Raw genomic sequence first — 13,177 nt, 5'->3', positions numbered from 1 at the left:
GAACTCACGGCTGACGACCACGGCTGACGGAGGACGCCGAAACTCCCCAGCAAGCTCCACCAAATGTTACGTGACGGCCAGCCGAAGAAAGAGACACCATGATCGATGGCAATGAAATGATTTAATGGCTGCTGGCCGAGCGCGATCGCTCCTGCCCGCGCCACTGCACAGTTTGTCGTCTTCGTCACAATATCATCCGAATTAGTGAGCGTACGACGCCACAGACCTACATTGGCATTGGCCAGGACAGTGCTGGCAGTTCGAATTATCCGGATTTCCGAATAAATGCAGGTTGAATTAACAAGCTTTCACTATGCACCACAACTTGCAAAAGTTCCTGTTCGTTGCTGTCCACGACGGTGACAGCTGCCATGATCGCGTCGTCGGTGAGATCTTTTGTCATGACTGCAGCATCAGCGTGCAAGAAGTCTTCGACGTGACATACCTCAATCCTCACTGGTCAACAGTGACCAAAGCACCGTCATCACTGCACCGGCGGGAGCTTTGCGAGCCTCCAAGTCACTGGCATCAAGCCCACTTTCCGGAAGCAATTCTTGATGGGAAATCCAAGGAGCTTGCAGAAACAAGGGAACGACAGCAGACACAGCTGCCAAGAGAAAAACCACGCTAGCAATGCGCGTGGCCAGTGCAGCAATGCAGCAGCTCACCTGACGCGGTAACGCCTATCCTCAGGACACGTGCAATCAGCGAAGCAGGGGCTGTGGGCAAGTTAGCAAAGAACAGGAGAAGATGGGAGAATGCATATGCTCTCACTACCAGCCATCGCGCAGAATGCAAAAGAAAAAAGAAAAATGAAAAAGAAACTCGCCGGAGCATTTCAGCAAGCGGCACACCCTTCAGAAATGTTAATAATGTCCATCGTATTAAAAACCAACGCTTATGAACACAGACAGAGGACAAGACGAGACAAACTGGAGGTGCTGAACTTATAACGATGGATCACCACCATCTTGCCCAATCCTCAGTTATACCTGTTAATAATGGACTGCTCCACCAAGGCAAGGCTCCCTACTTTGATTTCGGCCTGGGGCTTTTGCACAGGGGAACACATTTATTTATTCATTTATTTCAAATACCCTCATAGCCCTGCGGGCATTATCCTTTTCAGGCGCCAATTAAATCTACTGAAAGGAAAAATCATCCTTGCATAAATGACGATCAGTAGACTAAGCTGAAGTAATGTGCAAAAAATTACACAAAATATTCATATTTAAGTAAAGCTTGTGCATTCCAATTCCTTTGGAACTTCTTTAGAAGAAAGTCCCTATGTTAAAAATTATCAGGAGGACCTCCTGTACATTTCTGGAGGTCCTGTACAATGAAGTTCACCAATTAGGCAGTTTGGGCATGTTGGTACTGCATAGCACGATTTAACAGCGCACACAAAAGGACAAGGACACAAGGAGAAAGACGATGAGACACGAGCGCCAACTTGCGACAATTTATTTCGAACCTCGCCCCAGAATATATGTGTAAAAAACATGGCTAAAATCACGCATGTGCGACAAGCGAAACATTCAGGTGCTGATGTAGATACAAAAGTTCCTTACGGGTAAGGGCGACCGCTGGCTTCTATACGCAAGAGCCACCTAAACAACCTATCATTTCGGCGTCCATAATTTCGCGAGTCAGTTTACATCTGTTTTTGAAATAACAGTGCAGTCCTGGTAGAGGGCCTGACACATGGAAACCTGATCCGATTCCCCATCTTCATCTGCACTGCTGTCGTCAGGCATCAGGCTTGTGTCCTCGTCCTGTGTGCGCTGTTCAATCCTGCTGTCCTGTACAATGAATTAGGTGACAAGTACTAATTAATAGAACAGAACACAAGTGCTAAATAATTTCGTATTAAAGGAGTATAGACTAGAGCACTGCCTGGGCTCTGGCTCACCGGAGAGCCCGGACCGGGCCGGGTACAGCAATTTTTTGCCAGGCCTGCTTTTGGGTTGCGGGCAAGGGCCTGTGAGCCGACGGGCCTGGGCCTGACTCGGGCTTGTGTAGTGAACTGGCACTTTCATTGAACGCACGCACCTTATGTTATGATGAGGTTAACAAACAGCAGGTCAAGATAATTGGCGCCAGTTTTCAACTACTTCCAGGATACGAATTTCTTAATCTTTGGTAATAAAATATAATAAGAAAAACTTCATCCTCCCAAGTCCTGAGACCACAATTATCCAATAATTTTGATGAAACTGCTTTATGGACCGTAAAATGGCACAAAAGAAAGTAAAAAAAAATTGTTGTGAGGCGAAATATCAAATCGAAGGTAATTAGTTTAATGGTACCCAAATGGGTACTCTGGGAATCGACAAGTATGAAAATCTAGAAAACAATTCCTGTTCTGAAGGCAAAGGAATGCGTCGCATTTGCGGCATTTCACTCTAGACTTGCCATTTCAGCGTGGGTTCTGGCATTTCATTTGAAACTTTATCTTGGCATGCTGAGAAAAATGTCCAGTCATGTCACATCGGACTTCACCAGGCGGTAGAGGAATCACAGGGGCTTTCTTCGGTGGAGTTGGATCTTAATCGTTGTCTCCATTTAGCTCATACTCGCGTGACTTGGTTGTCTCTGCTTTTATAAGTACATTTGCGTTGTTCGTCTTGAATGCAAACAAACCTAGGCGATCTTTTTTAGGGACCATGCAATTTTCGTAGTCCCTCGTATACTGCACCCAGCTGTTGCAGCACGCCATGTCTATAAGTGCGTGAAAACGCGCACAGTGCTCCAAAACAGCCTTGATCTCGTCATCCCGGAGGTATTTGCCTGTAATTTACAATAGACCAACTTAGTCCTGAAGTACCCAATTGGGCACCTGCAACTTGAATTGCCGGTAGCATTAAGATTTTTTGAAAAATTTGTACTAAATTCGTCACATGCTTTAGCCTCTCATAATTGTTTTCAGGGCCACAACGTTCAAAAAGAGCGCCGCATGGTGAAACATAAAAACTTTTACTTCGGTGAGGACGAAAACATGGGCGTGCACTGGGGGACGCCAACACATGCAGCGCCATCTCTTTTACAGACGAGAAAGTGCAGCATGCCCAAACGGGTAATGCAGGTGTGGAAGCTGGTATTTCATTTTGGAAGGCATTCTGAGCTTAGAAACCGAGGTACCCATTTGTGTAACCATGGAATGAGGAGGATAATTATTCCCATTCTATTACAAGAGAGAGGGACCCCAGATGAAAAGCTGCAAAGCAGCAGCTTGAGATTGTCTGAGGCCCCAAGCATAGACATGGCATATAGCATGTGATCAGGTACATGACGTAAGTACAACCATGGGCCAAGACAAACAACGTACACACTACAGGCAATACAACAAAATGACAAAAATTATTGTTGCACTCACACTCTACAATGGTTTAAATTCGCAAATGTAAACTTCTACACGCTTGCCTGAACAAAATACATCTTAATCTCTTTAAGGTGCAAAGTGTGAACATGTGTACTGCATAGGTTATATTTGTTTAAAATGGTTGGCATGAGAAAGTCTAGTGTCTCATTTCCATAGTTTGTTCTATTACAGGCAAGAGCCCATTGTTCTCTAGATCTTGTGGCAACAACTTTTTCCTTCAATCTAAGTTGGCAAGGTATATTTCAGAAATGAAGTCATGAAAGGGGCTGAAATCCTAAGGTGGTACATTAGTCTGTATTCGCATATAATATTGACTGATATAAATCTATATTCAAGGAAGAAAGGACAGGTGTAAGCTGTGCGATTAATTCAAGCAATATGCCTTATTGCCTTTTTTTGCAACACAAATAATTTATTGAGGTTCGTTTTTGAGGTTGTTCCCCAGACCAGATGGCAGTAATTTAAATAAGAGTGAAATAAATGGTTAGTTTTAAGCTTGTGGGAAACTCCGATCGACATCCTGAGAGAAAGCCAACTGACTGCGATAGTTATTTAATAACGTAACTTACATGCCCGTTCCATCTCAAGGTGGAATCGAAGACAACGCCAAGTGACCTGAAGCTGTCAACTGTATGTAATGATTTCCAAGCATAAGGTGGTTGGTCAGTGTAGTATTATAGTTCACGGGTCGAAACAGTACAGCTTTTGTCTACCTAGTATTTATCGTTAGCCCATTCACGTTGGACCATATACGCAACTCTAAGGATAACGTTACCTTTGCTTATGAGTTCGCCAATAGAGCAGCCACTCAGAAAAATGCTACTGTCATCAGCATACAAAATGTAATCGGGTTCATGATTTATTTTAATTAAGTCATTAATATAAACGTTAAACAAGAAAGGCCCAAGAAGACTGCCTTGAGGAACGCCACAATGAAGAATCTTTTCAGCAGAGTTAGTGCCATCAACAAACAACTTGTTTCCCCAGGCTTAAATAAGAAGAAAACAGCTGAAGGCATGATCTTCACACGCCATATGCTGGCAATTTGCATAATAGAACATTATGATTTAATAGATCAAACGCCTTAGTGAATCTATGAAAATGCATATTGTTAGGGTTTTCCTTTCAATGTTATGTAAAATAATTTCTTTTTGCAAGAGTAAGGCGAACTCAGTTGATGTCTCCTTTGAAAAGCTTATTTCCCCTTTCGGAAATATGTCATGTGATATGCTGAGCATGCAAAAAAATAACAATGCAGAAAATGCAAAATAATTCAAATAAAACAGCACATGCATTTCTCTGTTTTCCTTAAACTCAACTGCTCTGCTTGCAAACCTCACAGGTTCTGAAGCACTGAAAGCCTCATCGAAATATACTTTTGCTTGCCACCATCATAGCATTGAGAGAAACGTTATGCATAATAGTAGAAGCATATGTATGCATCCATGCACAGCGGGCGACAAGGGACAACATCTAAGCGCTCTTTGCTTATTGCTACAGATAACCCGAGGAAACAACGCAGTCTGGCCGTGCCTTGAGTCATCAACACGAGCAACGCACAGTCTGAAGCTACAACGCGCCTTCACCACGGCACCGCCCCCTCTGCAATCGACTACCGCCAGGAGCAGCTCGCCGCCTATATAAACTGAGCGCCGCTTGGACCCGGATCACTTGGCAGCAGCGGGCAACAAGGGACAACATCTAAGCGCTCTTTGCTTATTGCTACAGGTTAGCATTTCAGCCTTACTTTGTTAATACATTTTCTTCCCTCTCAATTGCCTTGCTGCTGCCAACTGTTCCAACTTTTTCCTGTGTCGCCTATTCGTGTCACTGAACTGCTGTTCCAGCTATGGCTTCTAAAGCATGGGAAGAGTTTAAGGAAGAACTTAAAAGGAAAATGAAAGAGTTTAAGAGCAAGATTGAACGCGATTTAAGGCATGAGTTGAGAGAAATGAAGGATAGTTTGGACTTCGTTAACAAAGAGTACGAAGATGCTAAAAGTAAGAATGAGCAGCTCGAAAGAGAAAATGAAGCGCTGAAAGAAGCAAATAAAACACTTCTAGATGAGAGTAACAAGGCAAAAAAGCAACTTGAGGAGCACGAAATAAGAATAACAGCGAGTGAGCAATACTCAAGAAATCGAAATGTTGAAATAAAAGGAGTGAAAAAGGAGGATAGTGACGACTTGGTGAAGATCGTCAGTCTAATTGGAAATGCCTTGGAAGAACAAGTCACACCAGATGACATTGAAGTGTGCCACAGGACGAAGACTCGCAACGAGTCGTCTCATAACATTGTGGTACAATTTAAGACCAGATCAAAGAGGGATTCCTTGCTTCTCAAAGCAAGGAAAACAAGGCTTTCAATGAAAAACCTGGACGAGAACAACGAGGAGAGTCCCATTTATGTAAATGAGCACTTATGTCCCGTAATGAAGAAACTGTTGGGAATCACTGTTGCAAGGAAGAAGGAATGTAAATGGAAGTTTGTGTGGACCAGGGACGGAAGGATTTTTGCTCGCAGAGATGAAACCTCGAATGTCATTAATGTTCGAAGCGAACGGGACATTCAGTTGATTGTCTAATGCACACCTAAAACTGTATAGTGTCGACTCTTTTGTCCAAAATGGCATTACTGCCGCTGGATATCAAGAACATTTTTCATTCAGAAGCAATAAACGGCTTGAAATGCTTCCATTTGAATATTAGATCTGCACTGAACAAAGAGGATCAGTTGCACGTCCTTCTAGAAAATTTCACATTTAGTTTTGACATAATGATGTTGACAGAAACTTCGTATTGCTGCGACAGTGATGTCATGGTGGACGGGAACTACAGCACCTATTTCTTAAACAGAAACAATAAGAGAGGAGGTGGTGTACTGCTAAACGTGAAGAAGAGCCTGAATTGCAACTTGCATGAAGAGTTCTCTTTTGTCAATGAACACATTGAATGCTTAGCTGCTGTTAGTTCTAAACACTTTTTTGCTGTCATCTACCGCCCTCCTGATGGAAATATAAGTAGTTTCTTTTCTTGCTTAGAAAGGCTCCTTTGTTATACAAATGAAAATGGTCTGACACTGGTATTGGGAGGGGACTTTAATATTGATTTGTTGAGCCAATCACCAGTGCAACGTCACCTCCAAACTATACGCTCTTCAAATGGGTTCTACAATTTAATAGACACGGCAACCCGCATAACGATAAGCACTAGCACATTGATCGACCTCTTTATAACAAATCTTCCAACCCATGAGACTTTAGCAGGCGTTTGCGCTGAAACCATAAGTGATCACCTACCCATTTTTATGTTCACTAGGCTACCCGTAATGAACTCTGATACCAAACATGATGTTCGGTTTACAAAGCAGAACATTAACAAAAGAACGTTAGACAATTTTCGGGGGAAATTAATGGAGCTAAACTGGAATCCTGTTTACCGACTAAACTCGGCAAATAAAGCCTACAACGAATTTCTGAAGCTCTTTACTTTCGCCTACTATCAGTCTTTCCCGGTGGTTCTCATTAAGAAAGCTACGAAGTCTCGCAAGCCTTGGATTACAAATGAGTGCCTAGCGATGATAAAAAAGAAAGGAAAACTATATAAAAAGTTCCTGACCACCCGTGAACCAAATGACTGGAAGAAATTTAAGCAACACAGGAACAAAACAAACGCACTGCTAAGAAATGCAAAACGTAATTACCTGTACAATATTTTCGAACCTGGTAGCAACAGAAACACCCAAATAATATGGAAAAATCTAAATGAACTGTTAAACCGTTTTCCCCAAAACAAAGGCCCCACCGAAATAACAATAAACAATGATGTACTACGTGATAAAGAATTAGCTGAAGCCTTTAACCATTTTTTCATAAACGTGGTTTCGAATTCTCGCTCGCTCTCAGGTTCTTGCCCTTTAGCGACGAATGCTGTAGTCAGGAACCCTAACACACTTTTTTTAGATCCAACCTCTGAAAGTGTTAATCTACACAGTGCTTGTTTCACTTAGTAACAGCCATGCCACTGACATAGATAATATTCAAATAACCCCAGTTAAATATGCTCTTGACCTAATTTTACCACAACTCAATCACGTATATAATCTTGCCCTCTCAACAGGCGTCTTCCCTGACAGAATGCAGTTATCTAAAGTTATTGCTGTGTTTAAATCCGGTGACAAAACTTCTTTATCTAACTACCGCCCGATTTCTATTTTGCCGGTTTTTTCAAAAGGCTTAGAAAAGATAATACATCTCCGAATAACAAAGTTCGCCAATAAGTTTAATCTTATCAGTACCTCTCAGTTTGGCTTTCGTAAAGGCCGTTCTTCCGAGACTGCTCTTTTAGCGCAAAAAGAAATAATCCTCAAAGCACTTGAAGAAAGAGAAATAGCTGCTGGCCTGTATATTGATTTTTCGAAGGCATTCGACTGCCTGCACCACACAACACTACTAAAAAAATTAGAATTGTATGGCATACGAGGAACTGCACTACAACTAATAACGTCATACATGCAAAAACGGAAGCAATGTGTAACAATCGGAAACTACATGTCAACTTACAAAACAATTAATGCAGGCGTACCTCAAGGGAGCATCCTGGGGCCCTTGTTATTTAATTTCTACATCAATGATATCACAAGGATCCCTACAGCAGCAAAATTTGTAATCTATGCTGATGACGCTACTTTGTTGTTTCGAGGCAATAGTTATGACTCCCTGGAAAATAATATTAGGAACTCTCTGAATTATTTACATTCTTGGAGTGTGGCAAATTCGCTGCAGATTAACAGCAAGAAAACAAAAGTCGTTATCTTCACTCCAAGGCAGTCATCAGCGCAACGTATTAATTTAACCTTCGGTGACACAACAACAGAAGTCGTGGATACAATAAAAATACTTGGTGTACATTTTCATAAACACATGTTATGGGACACTCACGTTAACAATATTGTTTCCCGAATTGCCAAAAGCGTCGGCTTACTAGCGAAATTCAAATATTTTCTACCGACCCCAATTAAGTTACTTTTGTTAAATGCATTGTTTCAGTCACATGTAAACTATTGTTTTCTGGTATGGGGAAGCACAACATTTACAAATTTACAACAGATTCACATGCTACAAAAAAAAAGCAGTCCACCTTATCGCAGGGGCAGATCCTTATGCACACACTAGAAGCCTGTTTACGCAATTCAAAGTACTTTCTGTGCATCGGCTTTACTCTTATATTTTAGCCAAAAGATATAAACAGGATGTCCAAAACAATGAGGACCTCATTCGAACCATATCAAATCTAAGTTTAAGAGAAGGTAGATCAACATCGCGGTCACCTGAAATTTGGAAAATTCCATTCATACGCACAACCATCAGCCGTCAAATGCTCGAATATTCACTTCCAACTTTGTTAAATTATCTCCATAAACATGATATTAATATCCAAAGTGTTAGCACCCAAACTCTGAAGAATTTTTTTACACAACAAGAGTGATGGTTATGCTCGCTATAATTGTATAATGATGTTTTTCTTTTCTCAGGTGTATTCTGCTGGTCTTGATGTGATGGGGATATCTTATTGTTGTGTAAAATGCAATTTTTTCTTTTCAGACAAGTAGGTCTTGACTCACTTTCTATGTGGGTATGTCCTCGTGACTTTGCTGCTATACATGTAAATGTGCAACTGCTGTATGCCTTGTAAATGGGGGCTCGAACCACGTCAAGTGATATGTTTTCACTTTTGTTCGAGTCCCTTTCTGCCTCGACGGAATAAAGTTCAATTTCAAATAAAGAAAATTTTTATTTTAATCAGTCCAATCTAGCTTGGGCCCAACAGGAACTGTGAGGCTGCCTGCACTGCTTTGGTGCTAAATTTTGGCATCTGAATGCATCCCATTTACCTCCTCCACTGTACACGTCTTTGCTCTGTGATGTTCCACACTCGATATTAACGAGCCTCATTTCCTTAAAATAGTATTTCTTCTGTTTCATGAGGCTGCACTTGCGAACAAATCCGGGCCTTGGAGGGGACATCCAATAAATGCTTAGTTCATAGCAGCCGTGTATTGCAGTTTTCCTCCTTTCGTTCTTTGTGTTCGTGCTAGGCATTTTCCTAATGAAGACCTCCCTCATCTGTCTGACAAGTCATGCCTTTTTCTTTTTATTCTTTGCACCCTACAAAAGCTTTCTAATCTAAGTGTCAAAGATACAACAACGTTAACACTCTTTCAGTTTCTGCGGAGCATGGGAACTGGTTTGGTTTATAGGGGGTTTAACGTCCCAAAGCGACTCAGGCTATGAGGGACGCCGTAGTGAAGGGCTCCGGAAATTTCGACCACCTGGGGTTCTTTAACGTGCACTGCCATCGCATAGTACACGGGCCTCTAGAATTTCGCCTCCATCGAAATTCGACCGCCGCGGCCGGGATCGAACCCGCGTCTTTCGGGCCAGCAGCCGAGCGCCACAACCGCTCAGCCACCGCAACGGCTGCAGCATGGGAACTGTAGAGGTTGACATCTCCACTACATAACATTACTGAGCCCAATGGATTTTCCTGTGTTTCGTTGTTGCTGAATGGTACGAGTGGCAGAAGCAGGCCTCGGCAGTTTGAACAGACACTACAGCGTACACCTTATGATTTTGCATGACCTCTTCGGTGTCGATGGCAAGCCCATTGGAAAGTTACAGGGTGTTTGACATATGCTTGCGAAAATTAACCCGAGACTACGAAGCAGAAAACGGGTTTCAGCAGATTATTTTCAGCAATTTAGTAGGCCTGGTATTCTAAGACCAACTCAACCCGAAACTAGAGACTTTTACAGGTCTGTTCTAAAAACAAGGTTTCTTTTTTTTTGTACTGAAACTTGCAGTAATAAGAACATTAGCATTTGTAGAATGCTTATAGCTCTTGTGTTGTTTCGGGCCAGGCCAGGCCGGGTAGGTCAGAGTTTCCTCAGGCTCGTGCTGGGAGGGCCCAGGCACGTATTAGAGAAACCAGGTAACGGTAGAGGGTACAGGGCCCGGGCCTATAATTACAGCCCGTGCAGTGCTCTAGTATAGACACTAAATGTTGGTTAAATGTTTTATTATTTGTAATGATGCATTAGAGATTGCTATACATGGATAAGGACCCTAACTTTCTGCAGTGGAAAATTTCAAATTCCGCAGATGCACAATAATCAATCTGCGAAGTTCCGCAAATGCAGAATTAATAATCCGTGACATTCTGCACAAAGCATAAGATGCATGTAAGAAAAATGCAAGTTTATTTTTTGAGCACATGCCTTGCATGCTGCACAGTGTTATGCCCAAGCACTCATTCTGCTGGCATCCGTGAAAAACAGCGCCATGCACCCGGCATTCATTCATTCATTCATTCATTCATTCATTCATTCATTCATTCATTCATTCATTCATTCATTCATTCATTCATTCATTCATTCAGAATTTATTTCAGACAACGAAGAGGTTGTCCAGGGTGCCGTGGCAAAATGCATACATTGCCTGACGAGGCCACGCCACCCGGATGACAGGCGGCACCACTGGCTACACAAAATCAAGAAGAGCATTACATAATAGAACACACTTTCAGTATTTTTACACAATATATTAAGACATCTTTACAAAACACTGGCTTTACAAAACACACACAGCATACATTAACCAGAATTCGAGCATAGCAATATTTACAAAACATACATTAGTGATAGGTATACGTTAAGTTTTTATCTTTAAGGTTCATTTATGAGCATTGCTTTAATTAACATTTTGTATTTACGTATAGAGGGGGTAGTGCGTGCAGTATCCAGAATAATAGGGTATTGGTTAATTAAGTCAGGAATTTGCCATCCTAACCTCTGAAAACCATAATTTGTGCGTACACGAGGTGTTTCCATCCGAGCCGAGCAAAGCAAGGTGCAGCATTTTCCAAGCTGCAAACTTTGATCGGCTGAGCCCCTCTCGTCCATTAGTCCAATTCAAACGGCGACCAGCAACATGTCCACACAGGAGGGTTCAAACTGGTGGCTGTTGCAATAGTTCTCGAGGCTATAAAAACCGAGCCGTGCTGGGCTGCAGACGGCGAGCAGATAAAGACATCAAGCAAGAGAGACGCACTCCCGGGGCATCGCCCTGCTCTTTTGGGCAAGAACGTTGTGCTCTCAACCCTTGTGTCGACTGTGTAACGCCCTTGCATATACAGTACATAAATTTTCATCATCGCTGTTTCATCACTCAGCTCTGTGCAACAGTAGCAGCACGCTGTGGGATGCCCAGTCCCAACAACAAGTCTATCTTCTAAAATTGAAATGAAGGTAGCTGTTGTACCGTACTTACTCGATTCTAACGCGCCGTCGATTGTAGCACACACCTGCTTTTGAAGATCAGAATAAGAAAAAAAGTTCAATGACTTCGATTCTAACGCGCACCAGATTTTCATGTTTCGGTAAAGAAATATGCACATGAGGCCGCCCGACTGCCAGTTGCCTCTGTACATAAGATCACTTTATTTTAAAGCGGTCACTTTTCTTGCCTCATTCCTTTACGACCTCATCGGCGTCCGCAGTGCAGACATTGGCAGCACGCCAATATGCTGCGCTCCGATAAAATCATGGCTCGGGTCCGGCGGAGGTGGTGCGCTTAGTGAACCTGGCAGAGTGCCAAAATGCTTGTGCACCCTGGGGTGGAGCATCGGCAGCGGTTGCACACTTGGCATGGGGCTGCAAAACTGAGCCAGTTTGTGCTTGGAAAGCCTCCGCATGCAAGATCGTCTCTTTTTTTTAACCCAGCGTCGTAGTGAACTCCGCACCTCTTCGCAACTGACATTTTCCATGTTAGCTAAGTCCAGGTAGGCGCCTCACTGATGTATACTTAAGATGCTTGCGAGGTCTCTCAGTATCGAAGACTGTTGTATGTGATATCGACATTATTGATGCGCAAAAAGTACCAAGCAGCCATTTTTGTTATTCCTATCACAATAGTGCATTACTGGCATAGTTTCATTTTCGTACTCTAATGTAACGCGCATGTCATTTCTAGGTGATTTTTTCCGACACTATATATAGCACTTGATGCAGTTAATTTCAACAATAAAAAACGAAGCAAAATTAAACACACCAGCACCAGCACAAAGCAGCGGGGCTATGCATGACTGCCGTCCCAGACAGTGTTCCAGGCTTATGTGCAGAGGCCATAAACCCACTAACACAGCCACTGTGTAAAAGATCACTTACATGTTGCAAGTGCTTGCGACACCTTTGGGTTCTGGTAGCACATGTGTGTCAAACAGCGAAGGGTTGGAAGCTGCACCTAAAGAAACAGAGCAAAGCAGTATGGGCTGCCTTCCCTAATGTATGCCAATTTCAAAGTACGTACCTTGTACACCGGAGAACAAAGCAGTGCGGTGAGAGCAGGAACTGCACCATGAGCACAGAGATAATTGTGATGGTCTGGTGTCTGAAAGCAAAAAAAAACCACAGGAAATCACCAAAGTCCTCTTGGTGAAAAAAAAAGGTCTTTAAAGCAATGTTTCCTGTTTCTTTACACACAAAATATGTTCAAATAAAGGGTCGGCATTGATACTGCACCAATGTGTTGCAGGTTTGGTGAAAAGCATGGAAAGGGCGGTTATTGACAAAATGCTCAATTAACACAGCAAGGCATCAATATTAAAGGCTTCCAATCACCAAAGGCTGTTCAAAAACTGTGCGCTGTAACTCACCTCATCACAAATTTCCCCCAGGCTTCCCTCATCAAACGGCTTTATAACACCTTTGCCTGGCAAGTACTGCCAGCAGACGTCTAAG

General features: G+C 42.6%; 1 long non-coding RNA gene across 1 annotated transcript; it reads right to left on the bottom strand.

Annotated features, from left to right (window-relative positions):
• Positions 1-1,564: 1,564 nt before the first annotated feature.
• LOC144135224 (uncharacterized) lies at positions 1,565-12,833 on the bottom strand. Its single transcript, XR_013315410.1, has 3 exons — positions 12,747-12,833; positions 12,605-12,680; positions 1,565-1,802 (listed from the first exon to the last, which is right to left on the bottom strand). It is a non-coding gene; the product is annotated as an uncharacterized LOC144135224 (long non-coding RNA).
• Positions 12,834-13,177: the final 344 nt, after the last annotated feature.

Source organism: Amblyomma americanum, chromosome 5, assembly GCF_052857255.1.
Source record: "Amblyomma americanum isolate KBUSLIRL-KWMA chromosome 5, ASM5285725v1, whole genome shotgun sequence".
NCBI classification, from domain to species: domain Eukaryota; kingdom Metazoa; phylum Arthropoda; class Arachnida; order Ixodida; family Ixodidae; genus Amblyomma; species Amblyomma americanum.
Note: the sequence above shows the minus strand (reverse complement) of the source record. Positions and strands in the feature narration are given on the sequence as shown.